Below are 18,580 nucleotides of genomic sequence, written 5' to 3'. Positions count from 1 at the left end.
TCTGCTAAGTGGAAGTCCAGAGGCTCTGAGAGCAGGTGCCCTGGACGCCTCACCTGAGCTGTGTGGGCAGGTGGGTTGGGGAGGAAGGAAATAAAGTCTATCCACCTCACCTAGTATTCACTGAGTGGCTGTTGTATGCTAGACATCGTGATAGTTCTGGGGAGATGAAAAGAAGCAGTTCAGAATCTAGTGGGGGGGGCGGAGGGCAGGGACCCCAAAGCAATTGTGACAGCAGCAACAAGAAATGATAGCTGTTAGGCACTCTGCAGCTTGGACGCCTAATAATCCTATGCCGTTGATGTACAGCGGTGCTGTAGGTGTGGGTCTGTCCACACGGTGTAGATATCACTGTCCTTTGTATGTGTGAAGAATTTTAATCTCCTGGTTGACTCTGAAGCCGTGCTCCTTCCACTGTGTTATCGAGTCTCTCCAACCCAACCAGCTGCCAAACAGAAGCGTGTTGTTCTTGGGCATGATCTTCACCCAACCCGAGCTCTAGGAATGACTATGACTCTCTTTTCACAGCAGAGGGACCCACGGCTTGGAGAGGTCAGGAGCAAGTGTCAGGTCCTGCAGCCGTCAAGAACAAGCTGGTCTAGAGCGAGTGGTCAGGAAGGAGAGTTTGCATTCAGATCACCTGCCATTCACCAGGTGTGTGGCTTTGTGGCAGTGGCATTTTCTGTGCCTCAGTTTCTCTACCACTGACATCATGAGGTTGTCCTGAGGAGACAAGGTGATATGCTTTCAGAGTTTGGCACATTAAGTGTTCAATATATGTATGTTTATTATTATTATTATTGTTACTAGCTCCTGGGGGGAACATTTTTCCCCACTCCTGTGTTTCCGTGTGGAGGGATGTCCACTAGGGTAACACCCTTGACCTCCCCACGGCCCTCGCCCTCCCTTTACTCAGCATCCCCAAGGAAAGGGGCACGTTTACCTGACTGGGGAGCCTGGGTGGAGGGACTGGGCATGCTGGGATCTGCCCTTTCTGTGTCCTCCTTGGGGACGTGAGGCTCAGAAGAGGGGAAGCTGATTGACAGCGAGGAGACGGACAGCCCGATTTAAATCTCCAGGCAGGAAAACTTGGGTGAATCATTGTTTTCCGCAGCGGATGACACCTCAGTGTGTGTGTTCCATAATTTGTGGAGATGGATTCCAGCTTACGGAGTTCCTCACGAAAGAAAAGGCAACTGTGATTTATCTTCATAAGGTCTTTTTCTTTTTTGATGATGATGAATATCTGCAGCTCCGCCAGAAGCTGGTGGGACAAAACCCATGACAGGTGGTGTTGGCAGAACAGTCCCGTCCCTCCGGGATCTGACAGGAAGGATGACATGATACCCACAGTGATCACAGGACAAAGCAGTGATGTTATGGGATGGAGAACAGCAGGAAAAGGAACTTGGGATGGTAGAGGCAGCCCGGACAGGGAGACAGAAACCCCAATGTCCACTCTCCTCTTCGTTGCATTAACCTCTAAGCCTCGGTTTCCTTCTTAAATGAATCTCCTCTGGTTTCTTCCAGCTCTGGTATCTGACACTATTACCTCTACCAAAGAATTCTGATGCTGACCCTATAAGACCCCAAGAAGGCTCAATCTGACAATACGGTACTTATTCATACATTGTTTTAGCCGTCAAGGTATAAAACCACGTATTTTGGAATTTTAAAGACTTGGATTACAAATTTTGGGAAGGGCATGCCTCTAACTCTCCCTAGGGAGAGGCAAAGACATAAAATGTAGCCAAAATGTTTGTACCCTCATAATACCCTGAAATAAAAAAATAAATAAACAAATTTTTTAAAAATTAAAAAATACAAAAACATCAATAGATATTTTTCTATCACCTCCCAAACCTAAGTGACTGGAAAAGACACTCAATCAGCCCGGTGGTTTTCTAACAAAAATAGTTAATGCTGAGAAACCCTTTCATCCAATTATCACTCAACAGCATTCCCATGGGGACTGAGGAAGAAAAGCCTTGAGCTCTGGAGTGCATGTTCTGGAAGTCACTGATCTAGCCTACAACAAAGAAACTGAGGCCCATAGATGGTCATCTGAGACGAGGCGAGTGGCCTAGTCAGGGCTTGGACCCCACGTACTTGACCCCAAGACCGGTGTTCCATCGGTCACGCTGCCTCCTGCCGACACGCATGACAAGCAGGGTGACAGTGTTGGCTGGGAAGGCAGCCCCGTTCCCACTTTCCTTTCTCCTTATTCCCAGGCAGAAAGAGACAGATGAGCATGCGGATTAGGTCCATCATCCCTCAGCATATGTCGGTGTTAATAAGTGTGTTCTTTGTAGATTCATTAATCCACTGTTAGGAACTGAAAATGAGCATTTCAGATGCTTAATGTGATATTCTAGATGCTCTGAGAACCCAGTCCCCCCAGAGAGAGTGTTCTTTCATCTTTCTAAATGGTCCATAATGGAACCTCTGGGTCCGCAAGAGGGAACAGTGTGTTATGACTTATTGACAAGATCTTCTACAAAAGACCTCATTAAAAAAGTGTCCCCAATGACATCACTGAAGCCTATCTGCTTTATTCCATGATGATATTTTTAAAATGCAACTTTAAATGGTTCTCCCTTTGTAAGAAAAAAAAAAAAAACAGGAGGTATTTTTTTTAACAAAATTAGCAATGATCTGATTTTAATATGTATTTTAGCAATACAATATAAATTATCAATGACAGTTTATAATTAAATCTTACATACTTTTAGAATTGTGTTGCACATACATAATTCGCATCTGTTTCCATGAGGAGAAATTGAGACTGTGAGAAGGAAATTGACTCTTCTGAGATTCCACTGCAAGTTTGGGGCATAACCGAGGTGACAATCGGGCTCTCCTGAGGTGCAGGCTGAGGTGCTGCTCATGAAGGCAGGCTTCAGTTTGCTGCAGTAAAATCGCAGCCTTTTAAATAGTAATCAGAGAAAGGAAATTCTTGCTGTATAGCAGGCAGCCAAGGGAGCAGTGAAGACCCCAGCCTTTGTCATCAGACCCTAGAATCCCGGGCAGGTTTGCTACCTCTTTACGTCTGACCTTTCTTATTTGTAGAATGGGGATAATAAACTTTCCAGCATGGTAGGACTATCGTGAGGATTCATGATCCAAGACAGGTAAAGTACCAGGTTCTTGGTACGGCAAATGCTATTTATTATTGCTATTATCATTAACTTGTGGATTTTTATAGATGGTCTACATGAATGTTTTCTGAGACACTTGCTTCTCTTTCGTCCAGTTCATGGTAAATTCCTATTTCTTAACCTGCCCAAGGCTGGATTTTTAAAAAAATCTAAGTAAAGCATATGTTCCTGTACCACCCAGGAGTATTACCCTCTCAGTGAATTACTTTCTGTGTTTGAGACTTAAAGTTAAAAGCTGTTTCTAAAAGAGTGGAACAGTTGGCTGATTCACTGGAACAAACATTTACTGAGCATCTACTCTGTTCCGTTAGGTCACGTGAAGTGCAGAGACAGAAACAGACAGGTTTCCTGCCCTCCAGGGCCCCCCAAATGGTGGTGAAGACAGACATCTCTCAGGGTCTCTGACACAGGCATTAAGACAGGTGCTCTCTAGAAGGGTGTTGAAACAATGTGGGAGGAGGATATTATGCAGGGAGAGAGAATCGGTCTGACTGAGACATAAAGGATGATCTTTGAGAAGTAGGATTTGATTCAACTTGTAAAAGGATGGTGAGTCTTCTGCAAGTATTATATTAGGCAGATCTTCAGAGGTCTCCCAACGATCCCCACCTTCTGGAATTCAAGGCCTCCTCTCGAGTGACCTGCCTCTAATAAGTGAAGTAGCACAACATTGAGGGGATGTCACTCCCGTGATAGAATTGCCAGTTCTGACTTCCGTCTCGCTGGCCGACTCTGTTCGTTGTGATCTTGGCGAAACACTCTGCCTTAACGGGGAGACCCATGTGGCGAGAAACTGATAAGGCAACGTCTGCACATCCGAGCAGTGTTTCTGGAATAGCAATCACACCCACGTGGCTGCACCATAATGCTTGTGGAGAGCTGTGGCAGGACATGAGTTTAGAACGACAGGCCCTGCCTAAATTGTGCAGGGGCCTCAATACCCAGCTAAGGACTGTGAACTATGTTGGGAGGCAATAGGGAGCCATTGAGAGTCTTGAAGCAGGGCAGTAGCTTATTAGAGTTGCTCTACTGAAGGTAAATCTGAGGCTGTATGCAGGACACATCAAAGGGGGGAGAAACTAGAGACAGCTGCAAAATCCCAGCGGGAGGCAATGAGGCCCTGAACTCTGATCGAAGAAACAAACAAATGGCATCCCCGAAGATAATGCAATAGGACTCTCATTTGTGTCAAAAGTTCTCTGAACACTCCCCAGTTTGTGAGGCAGAAACTCTATCAGGTATTTATTTGACATCCACCTCATTTCTCCTCCACACACAGTGACAAGCCCCTATTGGAACCGACAATCATCACAGGCCTGACTTTGTGGAAATGAGAGGAAATGTACCCGAGATGGAGACAGGAGGTGATAGGGCTGAGTATTTTCTCAGCTTGCTGGAGAAGACCAATTTGTAAACCTTAACTAGAGTGCCAGAGTTCCCATAGTGTACCTTCTTCTTCACCTTCCAATCTCCTGGTTCCCAACTTAAGGACCACAGATCCCTAGGGGTCCTTAAAGGGGGATTGAAGGATGTTCAAAACCATTGCAATATTTCAAAAAAAAAAAAAAAGACATAGATATCTTTGCAGCTAACTCACAACAAAATAGCACAGCTAACAAGAATGCCAAAGCTCTTTGGTTTGGGCTAGAAGTACAAGCAGTACAGTGGGGCAGTTTGGGATGGCTAAGTAGAATTCCTGGCTGGGACCATATGCTTTAATGGACAAAAATGGAAAAAATGAATTAATTAATGCTTCAGAATTAAAGGATATTTGGGAGTGTCTTAATAGGATGCTTGATGCGATGGTCAGTAGCATGATGAAGTTCTGACTGTGTTGTTCACCAGCTGCATGACTCTGGCTACAGGATTCCTCAGGGAGATTTTCACCAGCAAGATGGGACCAGTAACCGTTGCCTTTCAAAGTTGTTACTTGGGATTAAGAGACATAGTGTGTGCAAGGCTCCTGGCACCCAGTAAATGGTAGCTATTTTAAAAATAATTGTGTGGGATATTTATAAAACATTCTGGCAAAAGGGAATCGGAGTATGAAAGGAACTGTCCGTGGTCCTGAAAGGTTGATCGCGACCATTCTTGCCCGTTTGTGCCAGGAACACTGGCTCGACTGACTTTGTTTCCCACGTGGACTTTTCCTTCAGCTTTTCAGCCAGGTTCCCTTATGTTTTTCTAGCCCCAATGTAATTGTCCCCCTCTATCTTTTTGCTAGAGTGCTCTTTCAAAGGCACAGATCTAGCAATCTCATGCTCTTGACGAGGTCCAAACCCCTCCCATGGCATCCGAGACTTTTCTCCTGTGTGCCTCTCCCCTCAGTTCCCAGCATGCACTCTGCACTGTCTGTCCTGCCCCTTCGCGGCTCTGTGCACTCAACTGTGCTCTTCCCTCTGCCTGGACTGAGCTCCCTCCTACAGGGGGCAACCTCCACTACTCCCCAAATGTCAGTGCAAATCCAACCTTTCCTGTTGTGTATTTTCTCCATGCCTCCCACCCCAAATAATTGGGCTTCTCTTTCATCTCCTCCCCTCCCCACTCCCAGACCTGGCCACGTTTCTACAATAGCCTCATCTATTCACAGATCTGTCTCCTATAACAGTCTTGGAACTCCTTGAAGGCCAAAGGTGACATCTTATTTATATCCTTGGCCCCAGAACAGGGTGAGTATTCAGTCCCAGTCAATGAATGGGCAAGTGGAGTTGCCCTCTTCCCTGGCCAGCCTCACCTTTGCCTGCTGGAGCCTAGTGCTTTCTTCATAGCTTCCTTCAGTCTCTGCAATGGATACGCCCCTCCCAGAGTGCCCACTGTTGTATTTTTGCTCACCTCATACTCATTTATTTTATGTACATATCTGCTCTCTCATACCTTGTTCTTTATACTATGTTCTTTACAAATATGCCTAAGAAAGGAGAAAGCCATTTACAAACTTCTATTAGAAGACTAGTGATTTAGAGCTGGGACAGGCTCATTTCACAAGGGAGAAAACAGAAAGCCGGAGAGGAGAAATGGTCTTCCTATTTCTGTGTGTGACGCGTGACACCTGCCAAGTCACACAGTGGCAGGCAGGAGAGGCAGAGGCAGGGACCAGGAGTCCCTTCTCCAGGATCATACTGCCCACCTTCATTCATCGGGCTTGCAGAACACATGATTTTAATATCATTTTATTATTATTAACAACATTTAAAAAAAGTATTGATCTCATCATAACCAATGAATGAAAGGGCTCCTGGACAGCAATGTTTTTCCAGCTTACCAGGAGTCTTCATCCCTGATTCCTGGCACAGGGCTCCCCAAACCTTTGTAATTTCCTGAGCAGTCAGGGTGCCAGGAGAACATTTTGTTCTAATTATTTGGTCTTTGACCCTGGTTCCTGATACAGAGCTCCAAATCTCTTGGAACTTCCTACATGATAAGAGCATCTTCTGTTCAAGAGGCAACTCTTGGTGGGTTTCTGGATGAGCGCTAGTCACCAGAAAGACCAAGCCATTATTAGAAGCTTAGAACTATCCCCACAGTACTTCTCAGGACAGGGCAGAGGGGCTAGGTTGGGTGAATTACAATTCATGGGATTGGGTGAATTACAAATTCACCAGAGAATGGGTGAATTACAAATCATGCCTCTGTGGTGAAGCCTCCATAAAGGTCCCTGAGCTATAGCATTTGGGGAGCTTCCGGCTTGCTAACACATAGAGGGTGGTACACCCAGAGAGAGCACAGGAGCTCTGTGTCCCTTCCTCTATGCCATGTGCTATGAGTCTGTTCCATCTGTCTGTTCCTGAGTCCCATCCTGTTATAATGGACAGGTAAACATAAGTGCTTTCCTGAGATCTGTGAGCAACTCCAGCAAATGATTGAACAGGAGGAGGGGGTCATGGGTCAATGGGTCAGAACTGCCGGAGGTCTGGACTTAAGATTTCAAGTTGGGGCAGTTCTGTGGCACCCTGCTCTTAACCTGAGGGATTTGACTCTAACTTCAGGTGGAGAGTGTTAGAATTGAAGCAAATCCCAGGACACCCAGCTGGTGTTGGAGAAATGGTCAGTGTGGGAAAAGCCTCACACATTTTGGTGACCAGAAGTGTTCTGTGTTGAGTATGTGCCTATTATATGCAGTTATCTTTGAAAGAACCAGTGACTAATAAAAGAGACTCTATCAGGGCATTCCAGGAGGGTTCAATTATGTTGACTTAATTGGACACTCAAGCAGTACAAGGACAATTGCAACAACAGAGATCACAGGGACACAAAATGACAAAACAAAAGGAATAGCACACAGACTTGGAAAAGAGCACAGGACTTGAAGTCAGAAGATCTACATTCAGGCTTCATTCTGCCAATTTCTAGGTGTATGACCAGGATCAACTACTTAAATCCCCTAAGCTTATTTCCAACTGTGAACACTTGTAACCAAAAAATCCCTTTCCTAACTACACCAGAGTGAAGATGTTTACATAGATTCTACTTATGAAGTAATGCACAAACGTTGCAAGATAATTATAGGTGTGAGGGGCTATGCAAAATAGTTGAATTAAAGAACATAACTCATCAGCCTTTCCCCACAAACCTGCAGACAGAGACACTGTCCTCCCCCTAAGGCCAAATAAGAAATGCGTGCTTGTTCTCAACTCCTCTCTCTCGGCCTCCGCACCTGACCCCACACCTACGTCATCTCGGTTCCTCCCGTATTTGTCTCCTCTTACTCTGAATCCCCACTCTCCTGCTTTGCGTGGGGTCATCATCACCTCCATCCTGGGCCCTCGCAGTGCACAGCCTTCAACCCCAGGCCTTCCAAGCTCTCGTGCATGCAGAGCCAGCCCTCTGGACCTGTGGTGTCTGCATCGGTGAATTCAACCATTGGCAGATTGTACATTTAAAAAAAAAATTTAAAAACTGACATGACAATAAAATAATATAAATAAAACAATACAGTATAATAACCATTTACATAGCATTTACATCATATTGGGTATTATAAGTAATCTAGAGATGATCTGAATTATACAGGAGGATGTGTGTAGGTTACATGTAAATACTATAGCATTTTATATCAGGGATTTAACATCTATGGATGTTGGTATCTATCAGGGGTGCTGGAACCAGTCCCCTACAGATACCAAGGGACGACTGTATGCATCACCTGGGATCTTATTAAAATGCAGACTCTCCATTGGCAGTTGCTCAGGATGTGTCCTGCCATCCTGCCTTTCTAACAAGGAGTACTGCCGCTCCATGGACCACATGGTGAGTGAAGAGGCTCTAAGCAGTGTTCCTGTTATCCGGTCTTACACCTGCCCCACAACCTGTTATCTGCACTGTCCCCAGAGTCATCTTTCAAGGCGTACATATGACCACGTGTCCCATGTTTTAAACCTTCAATGAGTAGGCAGATTTTTTATGTCAGGGTTCTCAACCCTGTCCGCAGAAAGGAAGCTTTAACAAACCAAACAAGGCCCAGGCCCCAGCCCAGACCAATTAAATAAAATTATCCAGAGGTGGGTCCCAAACAGAGGTAGTTTTTACTAACTCCCCAGTTGTGTCTAACAGGCAGGCAGGGTTAAGAATCCCTGGCTGCAAGGATTCTCCCAATACAAAACCTTAGAACGCCCCACATAATGCAACCCTCACAATAAACTCAAATCGACTTTCTTATTCCCAGGGGAAGAAACTGTGGCCCCGGTGGGTTGAGTGCCTAACCCAACTCACCTGAGGCCTGGGACCCAGGGCACCCCAATACATAATGGGGTGGAAGGAAAGGCGAAAGCGTGAAGCACGGGGGGCCCCCACCACATGAGTTCATGAACATACTGGCAATTGTTTTCAGCATCTCTTCTATTTATTCCCCAGACCCCCACCGCCTTTGATGAATTCTGGAGGAGGAAATTGCTTGGCATTTTCAACCAAGTGCTCTGATACTTGAGCACGGCGGCGGATGGGGAGTGACAGCGCCTTATCAGTCACCGCGTCCCTGCTGCTGTCAGAGCTCATTCCTCTCTGCCAGCAGCGTGGGCTGGGCCCCGCGGATCCCCAGCGAGCCGAATGGCAGGCGATGCTTCCGCAAGGAGATGTGACACCTCGAAATGTCAGACGCACCTGTTGCAGTTGTCAGCTTTTATGGCCCATGGTATTTGTCAGAAGGAAGCAATTAAGTCCCCCAGAATGGAGGGTCTCCCTTGGAGCTCAGGAGGGTGGCAACAAAATGTACAGGGCTGGGACCCGCGTTAGGACCTCTGCCCATGGACTGGGCAGGGGCTTGTCACACACATGGCCCTGCATGTGTGTGGGTCATTGCATGACCCATAAGGAATGCAATGCCAGGAGCTTGGTACTACAGCCTTACTTTACGGATGACGAAGCCAAGGCTCAGAAAGACCATGGGACTCGCCCAAGCGCACGCATGGGAAAGGCATGACCAGCATTGGCCTGCAGTCAGACACCAAACCTGTGGCCTTTCCAAAGCCAGGCAGCTCCTGGCACGCAGCAACGCACCAGCGCTCGACAGACACTTGTTGAGTGAATGAGTGAATGGACGCATGAATACATGTCTCCTGCCATGCTGCTTTGAAAGACAGACTCCATCGGCACTTTGGACAGGCAGCCTCGCCTCGCCTAGCCTCTGCTGTTCAAGGGTAAAATACCAGTTCTTTCTAACGGGTGTTGGAATGGCTGGTGGGATTTACTTTTTTTCTTTTGCCTCAGATGGATTTAACTTGCTGATGCTGAGTTTGGGTTAAAGGGAAATATTCAGGTGCCAGGGGACAGAGGTCCAAGGCTCTTTTGTTCAGGCAAGTCCCTTTCCTGCAGTGGGACGGGAGAGTCGGCTGAGACGGACTGAAGTCTCCCAGCCAGCAAAGTCAGCAGCGCCGACTGGCGTGCCGGCAGCTGGGGCTTCAAGGGGCTCCCCCGGCCCTGGCTCACCCTCACAGAGCAGCTCGTGTGAACCAGGCCTGGGGCAGCAGACACAGGGCTGATGTTGGGCTCCCTCTGTGGCCCTCTGGTGGCACCTGCTTCCTGCCCTGGGCATTCCTTCCCTCCCCCATGGCAGAGTTCTTTGCTGAGCTCTAGCCCGGCGTTCAGGGCCCCCTGACTCTGGGCTCAGTTTCCCTGGGGACCATCTCCCATGGCTCCCCGCCTGCCCTTCTTGGCCCAGCCAGAGCAAATCACCTGTTCCCAGAGCTGCCCTCCGTGTTCCAGCTTTTCTGCCACGGCCAGGCTGTGCGGGGGGTGCTGTCTCCCCAGCTCCACTCAGTGGAACCCCATCTTCCAGCACCCCCTCCACTCAGTTCCCCAAGTGCTCCCTGTTTTCATAGCACCTCTGTACTTCATTCATTTGTTCATTCATTCACTCACTAATTCGTTCCCTTATTCACCTCTTGATGAGTCATCTAAGCACTGCTATGGGCCAGGCACTGTGCTATACACTCTTCATATGTCATTTAATCCCTTCGACAGCCCTGTGAGGCAGGTGTCATTATTATCTGGGCTTCACAGATGAGCAAACGGGGCCAAAGTCATCCAAGTCGCGCACAGCAGAATTTGTACTTAGATCGTGCGGTCGTCAGATCGCCAGGTCCCAAGCAAGCCTCCCTGCCTAGTGTCTCTTCTGCCAAATCCTGGGCTGCTTCAGGACAGGTGCTGTGTTATTCTTGTACCCGACATTCATTCAACAAGCCTCCACTGAGCAGCTACTCTGTTTCCGACACCACAAAGGACACTGCAGTCCCTCCTCTCACAGGCGCTGGCTCAGGGTGTGGCTTCCAGAAGGATCCTCTGAGACTCCTCGCTGAGCAGCACGTCTGCAAACACAGGGAGGGGCAGAGTTCAAAGCGAGGGTCTGAGGACAAACCCCTGGGTGGCCAAGCTGGGAACAGGATGCCGATGGTGGCAGATAGGTGTGCAGAGACAGGTGCGGGGGTCAGGCCCTCAGTGTGGGCGGAAGCCGAGTGGAGAATGCAGGGAGACAAGCCCCACGGCTCCAGATTGGCCCAGGGCAGTCCCAGATGCCTGGATTCAGACTGCAAATTCCACCTGCCACAGAAATAGGATGACAACTGTGTACATGGGTGGCCAGAGCCAGCCACCTGTCACCTCCACTTAGGGGCCAGCCCCCTTCATAGAGCAAAGCTCTTGAAGGCAGATGACCAGAGAGGGGACATGCTGCCAGGCTCCTTCCTCCGGGCTTGGGTTAATTTGTGCAGAGAGAGGAACTGCTGTCTGGCCGTTGCATCTTGCAGGTTGGTTTCCTCCTAAAGCTTCAGGTGAGGGCTCCAGACACTGCCCTGCTCCTCACCCTCGTTAAGCAGAAGCCTTGCTATTGGGTTTAATGTGGCACCCGTTTGCTCATCCTGTCATGCTTGGGGCGTGGCATGGGGCACTGGGAGAAGCACAAGGGTGGGAAACGCAGGGCTGGGGCCCTGGAGAGGGTGACACGCCTGTGGGGCTTGCTCTACCCCCAGGCAGGCGAGGCCCCGGTGCAGTCACCGATGAACAAGCAGGGCACTGAGATGACCCCAAACGGGGGATGACGGGTCCTGCTGTGTTTAAGGAAGGCTTCACGGAGGAGGTGAGATTTGAGCCAGACTAGGAAAGGGTAGGGTTTTGACAGGCTGAGAAGGGAATGTTGGGGTCACTTCCCATAGTGACATGGACTTTATTCTAATGAAATGAGTCAAACCCACTGATCAGATGGTGGCTGTCATCAAGCAAGTGACACAAACCCTCTTGTTGCCTCAAATCTTCCTCCTTCTTGGGGCTCCTAACCCAGTGAATGCCCCTGACTGTCACCCACCCCGTTCCCCTAGCACCATTTCATCAACGCTCCACAAATCCTCAGGGCCTAGCCAGTCTAGCCTTTGAATGACTCAAATTGTCTGTTTCTCTCCATTTACAGCACCAGTGACCGCACATGGCCCCCGCGATTCTTGACCAGGCCGCGGCAGCAGCCTCTGAGTCCCAAGGAAAATTCCTCTGGATTCTGAAAGCGCTTTGAACTTACTTCCATCGCTGACTTTATCAAGTCGCACTTAGCGGTTTTCCGTGTCTGTGAGCGCCTCATCCCTTTGTCTCCAGTGCAGTGTCTGGCACATAATAGATGCTCAGTTAGTGCCTGTTGAGACGTTGGGTTGGAGCTAGCCCTGGTGTCTCTTTATTTATGTCAGCCACGTGGTGTTGGCTTTCAACGCTTGTCTGATGGTGATCCAGCTGAAAGAGCTCAGTAGCCAGGAGGCTTGTCCGATTGATCTGGCTTCCAAAAGGAAAAGCCTTATCAGCCTCCATTGGCCACACACATGGGCATTCCCAGCGGCTGCAGAGGACTGAGCAGAGCCTTCGGAAAGCGGCTGGGGGCAGGTGGCATGGTTAGGAGTCCCGGTCACAGGTGAGAGGGGAGATATGAAAGTGATGGTGGTTGGAGGGCATGGCAGAGGTAGGACCATCCCTTAGAACAGGAATGCAGAAACCATGGGGACTCCATGCAATTCCTAGAGACCCCGCTACTGTGCACAACTGAGGAAGAACCCGCCGGGCCTGGGAGAGCCTGCCTGCCTCCAGGACCCTCGGAGCGGCAGACAGCACCGCACTCGGAAAAGAACACAGAATCAGAGCCAAGAGACCCAAGCAGGGATTCCAGCTGCACCGTGACTTGGCTGTGATCACCATGGCAACGCTTCCCCTTTGGCCCAGACCACCCTCCTGCACTCGCTAGGGGACCCCAGAATATGTGGATCAGACTCGCTACTGAGAACTGCTTTTCTGTGTGTCCCCTCCGCTACGCAGCCGCTGATAAAGGCAGAAGTGACTGCCGAGCTAGCATGGATTTGACATGAGGACAGTGGCGAGCAGCTGGGACAGGCTGCTGTTGCTGCCTGGCCGTCCACGCTCCACTCCGGCCCTCTCCTGCTCTCCAGCTCGCCCACACCCTGCGCCAGGCCCACAGCTGCCCCCAGCCTGTCCTGGTCCTACCCCTACTCTCCACCTCCCCTGCCGTGACTGTCAGAGCTCCCCTGCGCCCTCCCTGCTGCTCTCTCCTCTGATAGATCCCACTGGCACTCTTGGCCCAGTGGCCTTGCCCTCTTGGTGGAGTCCTATGGCGCACACCTTGAGCAGCGGGCATCCTCACTCGCATGAGGAGTTTTGGCGCCCGCCCCCTCCTCTCTCCTGGGCGTGCTGTGCAAGCTGGAGCACCAAGGGCCTCTGCTGCCTGACCAAGAGCAGCGCCCACCCACTGAGGCCAGACCCCACCAGGGACCCAGCCCTGCCCAGCCCAGCTGCAGCTGCACGAGAGTCTGTGTGGGGTGTGGCAGCTCCCATGCCCATCCCAGTGAGTTATTAGTCTCTTTGGAGGAGCAATTTTTGAATGTTTTGTGGCTCCTAGCATTTGCTGAAAATCACTGGGCAGGAGTCGCTGGGTGGACTCTTGCTTGGGAAAGTCACTCAGCCCAAAAACGTCTCCAAGGCAGACTCGTGAAAGCAGTGGGGTCTCCCCGCGCACCTGTGGTGCTTTTTAGGTTGTAAAGGGAGGCATAGAGACCGTGTGGGTCTTTGCAATGAGACTGCCAGGCGTGGGGAGAGCACCCAATAGAGTCGGGCAGGTGGATTGACTAAATTGATCGTATCTTGGAATTGTCGTAAAGGAGCACAGGAGCTGGAAAGAAAGTAGGGTTTAGGTCCTGGTCCCACTACTCACTGGCAGTGTGACCTTGACAGAAGTTATTGTCCCTCTAATTTATAAAATGGGGCAGGAATGGGAGGGCTGATGAAGAGAAGGTAAATGAAGGTGCGTGGCAGACTGGAGTCCTGAACACTGAGGAGCTGGTCCGGGAGCAGCAGGGGGTCAGCCGATGGGGACATAGGACATCAGGCTCGATCATGAGCCCGGCACACTGCCTTGGTGAGCTCTGCAGGCAGATGACGGGCCGGGAGAGAAGATGTGAGGGGAGACAGGAGGCTGTGGGCACAGAGGGGCAGCCCCTGGATGCTGGCGTCAGGGCAGAGTCTGCAGTCCTGGAGTCACGGTTCCCAACATCTCTGCAGGGCAGGCGTGGTGCTCTTCCTGCTGCACCAAGCGGTGAGCAGAATTGAGCTGAAGGGCTTTCGGAATAAGCACCCAGGAGAGGCCTGGGGACCCTGCAGGCAGTGAGGGTCAAAGCACAAGACTCCCAGTCGCCAACGGCTTTTAGCTGGGTTGTCTTGGGACACTCATCCTAGCATGCGTGCACCGGCTTGAGAACCTTCAAGTGTGTCTTGCACAGCCACTGCCCAGGGGCGGTTTCCCAAATGGTGTTCTGAGACTCGTTGGTTCCTACAAGATGTGAATTATGTTCCTTGGAAAAAAGGCTCCGTGTCCAAACTGTATTGGGAATGCAGAGAAAAGCAGCACAAGGCAAGGTTCACCCAGAAAGGGAGAGAATGGGCCACTGCTCTCAAGCTCGCCGGGGAAACCTCGTCCTCTCTCTTTGGTGGAGTGAGATGCTATGGAACACAGTGTGGGGAAAGGTGGCCTAAAGAATGAAGTGCAGATCCCTCAGGGTGGCGCTCAAGATATTGCATGACTCTGGTCCTAGCATCACGGAGAATCGAGATGATTGTATCCGAATGGGTTTTCTGCAACCACAAAAGCCTCCAATGAGAGTAAATACGTTTAACACAGAAGAGATCTTGTGCCACAGTCTTGGGGACGGTGTTGTAGGTAGGAATGTGCGTGAGACATCAGGGGGTGGACATGTGAGGGCTGGGGGACTATAGACCCTGTGCTTTAAAAAGCTTATTGATCCCTTAAAATGGAAGTTTCTGGTTGAACATCTTGAAGGAAGACTATTGTCGTGAATGTTGCACTAATATCCACCCTACCCGTCTGAGAAATGTCCATTGCAAAGCCATTGGACATGTGAGCAGGGACAAGTCTTGGAACTTGGAACAAGTCTTCAGTGGTCTCAGACATTAGTGTTCTGCAGGGGCTTGTTAGACGGGCCTCTGCCCCGTCCCCACGTACAGTATTGGAAATTCTAACACAGTGGATCCAGGATGGAATTCAGGAATCTAAATTTAAAACAAGCTCCCCGGATGATCTGAGTGTGTGCAATCCCTATATTTTAATAGATATTGATCCAATAGATCAATATCCATCCCTTGTTTTATAAGCACGATGACACTGAGGCTTGCCCAGTCCACGAGGGGCTGAGCCAGGGGTTAAGATGCCCTCTCGCTCCCCGGCAGAGCTCAGCTCTCTCCACTTCCCCAGGGCTGAATGAGATGGAAGCCACCCAAGGGAGAAACAGTTTTTGGAGAGACAGGAACAAGCTGTACCCTCTGGAGGGCTGATCTGGAATTTTGATGAGATAAACACAGGAAGCTAATACAGAGGAGCCCAAGGGCATGGCAGCCATAGTGACTTTAACCAGCTGGTTAGAGCAAAATGAAGCATTTAGGGTGAGACAATTTTGCAAGGCCACGGGATAAAACCCCCCATGGAGAAAGGAACGTGACAGCATGCTTCCAGGGAGGCCCAGCCCTGCTCCAGAAAGTCCTCACCTGGAGTAGTGGAAGAGGCAGCGAATACAGCTACAAGTATTCCGTAAGTGTTAGTGCCTTAGGTCAGCAGCAGAGCCTGGGACGGGCACTCAGAGACACACAATGTGTTGGGACAGGGCAGCAGGGAGCGCAGCAAGGACGTGGCCGTCACTGAAGTCCGGCTTCCTCCTGATCCCACGGGAGCTTGGGCACCGCAGAGCTGGTCCTGCCCTGGGGCAAGGGCTGGATGGATATGCTCCCGTGCCAGTCTGTGATTGGCTGCGGGCTGAGGCGTGGGGTGGGACATACCCTACCAAATGAGGTGGCTTCCTTCAGCTGGGGGCAGTTCCCAGAGAGGGGACAGCTGTGAGCTGTTGGCAGCCGACACCCAGTGTAAGTCAGGATGGGGGTCCGGGGCAGCAGGGGGGCAGGCGGGCGCACACAGCACCCACTACAACCCGACTCCCTGATACTCTACAGAGGGGGAAACTGAGGTCCCAAGAAGGTAAATGACTTGCCAAAGGTCACATAACTCAGTCCCTGAGTTTAGAGCTCTATTGTCAACATGTCTCTTATTTTCATCCACAGATCCTCAAAGCCAGAGGGTGTCTCCTGGTGAAATCTGTTTTGTATTTTTTTTGTTTTTTTTGGGTTTTTTTGTCCTTGCTCAGCAGAGCTAACAACTGCTGAACTTCAGGGCAGGATGCGAGATATCTCTTTAAAACTGGTGCCATATTGATTTTGTTTCAGGACCTTGTCATGGCTGCATCTATCCTGCACCCTGTAATGAATTGTTTTCCCTTTGTGCTTGTGCCTGGGGGCGACCACTTTGTGAAAGGGCTATTTTTAAAGGAAAGCAAACAGTTGTATCCTCTCCAATTTCCCTAATGGATGAAAATGCATTCTCAAATGAATATAAATGTTGGAATCATAGAATTTAGAACTAGAAAGGGAATGTCAGATATTATCTGGGGATGGGGAGGGGCGACATTTTCGGCACCCATGGTAAGGCACTGCCCACTTTTCTTCACACACCTTTTCCTTTGGTAGGTTTTGACCACACGCCTGCAGGTGTAAAATGGTTTAAAGTGGTTCATTTCCCCCTCCCCTATTTTATCAATCCAGCATGTAGCGAAGTAGGCAATAAAATAACATCCCAGGATTTCCTGGGACATCACTTACAGCCTATCAGGGGTTCTGATCAGCATGAGAGACTCTAAGCCAACACCTGAATTGGTATCATTCCATCGCAAAGCAAAGAAGCTTGGCATTTTAATTAACTGGTGTCATCTGGCCATGGGCAAATGTAGAATTCCCAGGGGGTGTTTTGAAATATGGAAATAGCTCTTGGATCTCAGGTTGAACCTTCAAATACCTCTGGACATCTGGGAATGCCCAACTGGGACTTCGTGAATACTTTCAGATTGCCGATGGGGAAACTGAGGCCCAGAGTGGGAAAGTGATTGTCCCAAGACCACTCCACAAAGAAGACACAGAACTGAAACCTAAGGTCAGTTGTTTCCTCGGGGTTCAGTGGTACTCCACATCGAAAGTTAGAGCAATGATAAACATTCGGGTACAGATGTCTTTATAATAGAATGTCTTATGCTCTTTGGGTAGATGCCCAACAGTGCTATTGCTGGGTCGAATGGTATTTCTATTTCTAGCTGTTTGAGGTATCTCCAAATTCTTTTCCACGAAGGTTGCACTAAGTTGCATTCCCACCAACAGTGTAAGAGTGTTCCTCTCTCTCCACATCCTCACCAGCATTTGTTGTTTTGGGATTTCTTGATATAGGCCATTCTTACTGGGGTTAGGTGGTATCTCACGGTGGTTTTGATTTGCATTTCTCTGATGATTAGAGATGTTGAGCATTTTTTTATATGTTTTCAGGCCATTATTCTATCTTCTTTGGAGAAGTTTCTGTTCATTTCCATTGCCCATTTCTTGATGGGATTGTTTGTTTTTTTTCTTGTTAATTCTTTTAAGTTCTAGATAGATTCTTGTTATTAGACCTTTATCAGAGGTGTAGAGAGCAAATATTTTCTCCCACTCTGTGGGTTGTCTATTTGCTCTACTGATAGTTTCCTTGGCAGTGTTTATTGCAGCACAATTCACTATTACATGGTCATGGAAACAACCCAAGTGCCCACCAATTCATGAGTGGATAATTAAAACGTGGTATATGCTCACAATGGAGTATTACTCAATTCTAAGAAATGACAGTGAGCTAGCACCGTTTATGCTATCCTGGATTAAGCTTAAGCCCATTATCCAAAGTGAGGTGACACAAGATCTGGAAAATGGGCTCCACATCTACTCACCATCAAATTGGTACTGACTGATTAAAACTATGGTGCTCAAATGGTGGTAATATTCACCAGGGATTCGGGGCAGGGGAGACCACATCTTAGGAATGTGGCGAGCATTGTGGGGGTGGGGGGAGGGCATACCTCTAACCCTTCTTAGAGAGAGGCAAAGATATACAACGTAACCAAAATGTCAAAAAACAAAACAAAACAAAACTTTTATCGGGTGGTGGACAGGCGGGATGGGGGAAGAGGGTGTATACTTACATAATGGATGTGGTGCACACCACCTGGGGATTGGACACGCTTGAAACTCTGACACGTACCCCCATAATATGATGAAATAAAAGGAAACAAAGAAAAGAAAGTTAGAGCAATGAGAAAATGAGTGAAAACGCACATTGCAAGCGTACGGCCCTTTGCACAGGTAAATGATAGCCTTCCTGAGTCCCTCGTTTTGAAAGATTGCCCTGACACGCAGTGGGACGTGAGAAGCCAGCAGGAGCATGGGAACGCTCGGGACTCACAGCTTTTGATGAGAACCGGGGCGTCTTTCCGTGGCTTCTCTTGAAGGTGATCCCTGCAGCACTGACGGACGCTCCTTCC

This window comes from Microcebus murinus, chromosome 6, assembly GCF_040939455.1.
Source record: "Microcebus murinus isolate Inina chromosome 6, M.murinus_Inina_mat1.0, whole genome shotgun sequence".
Taxonomy (NCBI): Eukaryota; Metazoa; Chordata; class Mammalia; order Primates; family Cheirogaleidae; genus Microcebus; species Microcebus murinus.
This window is presented reverse-complemented; position numbering follows the sequence as displayed.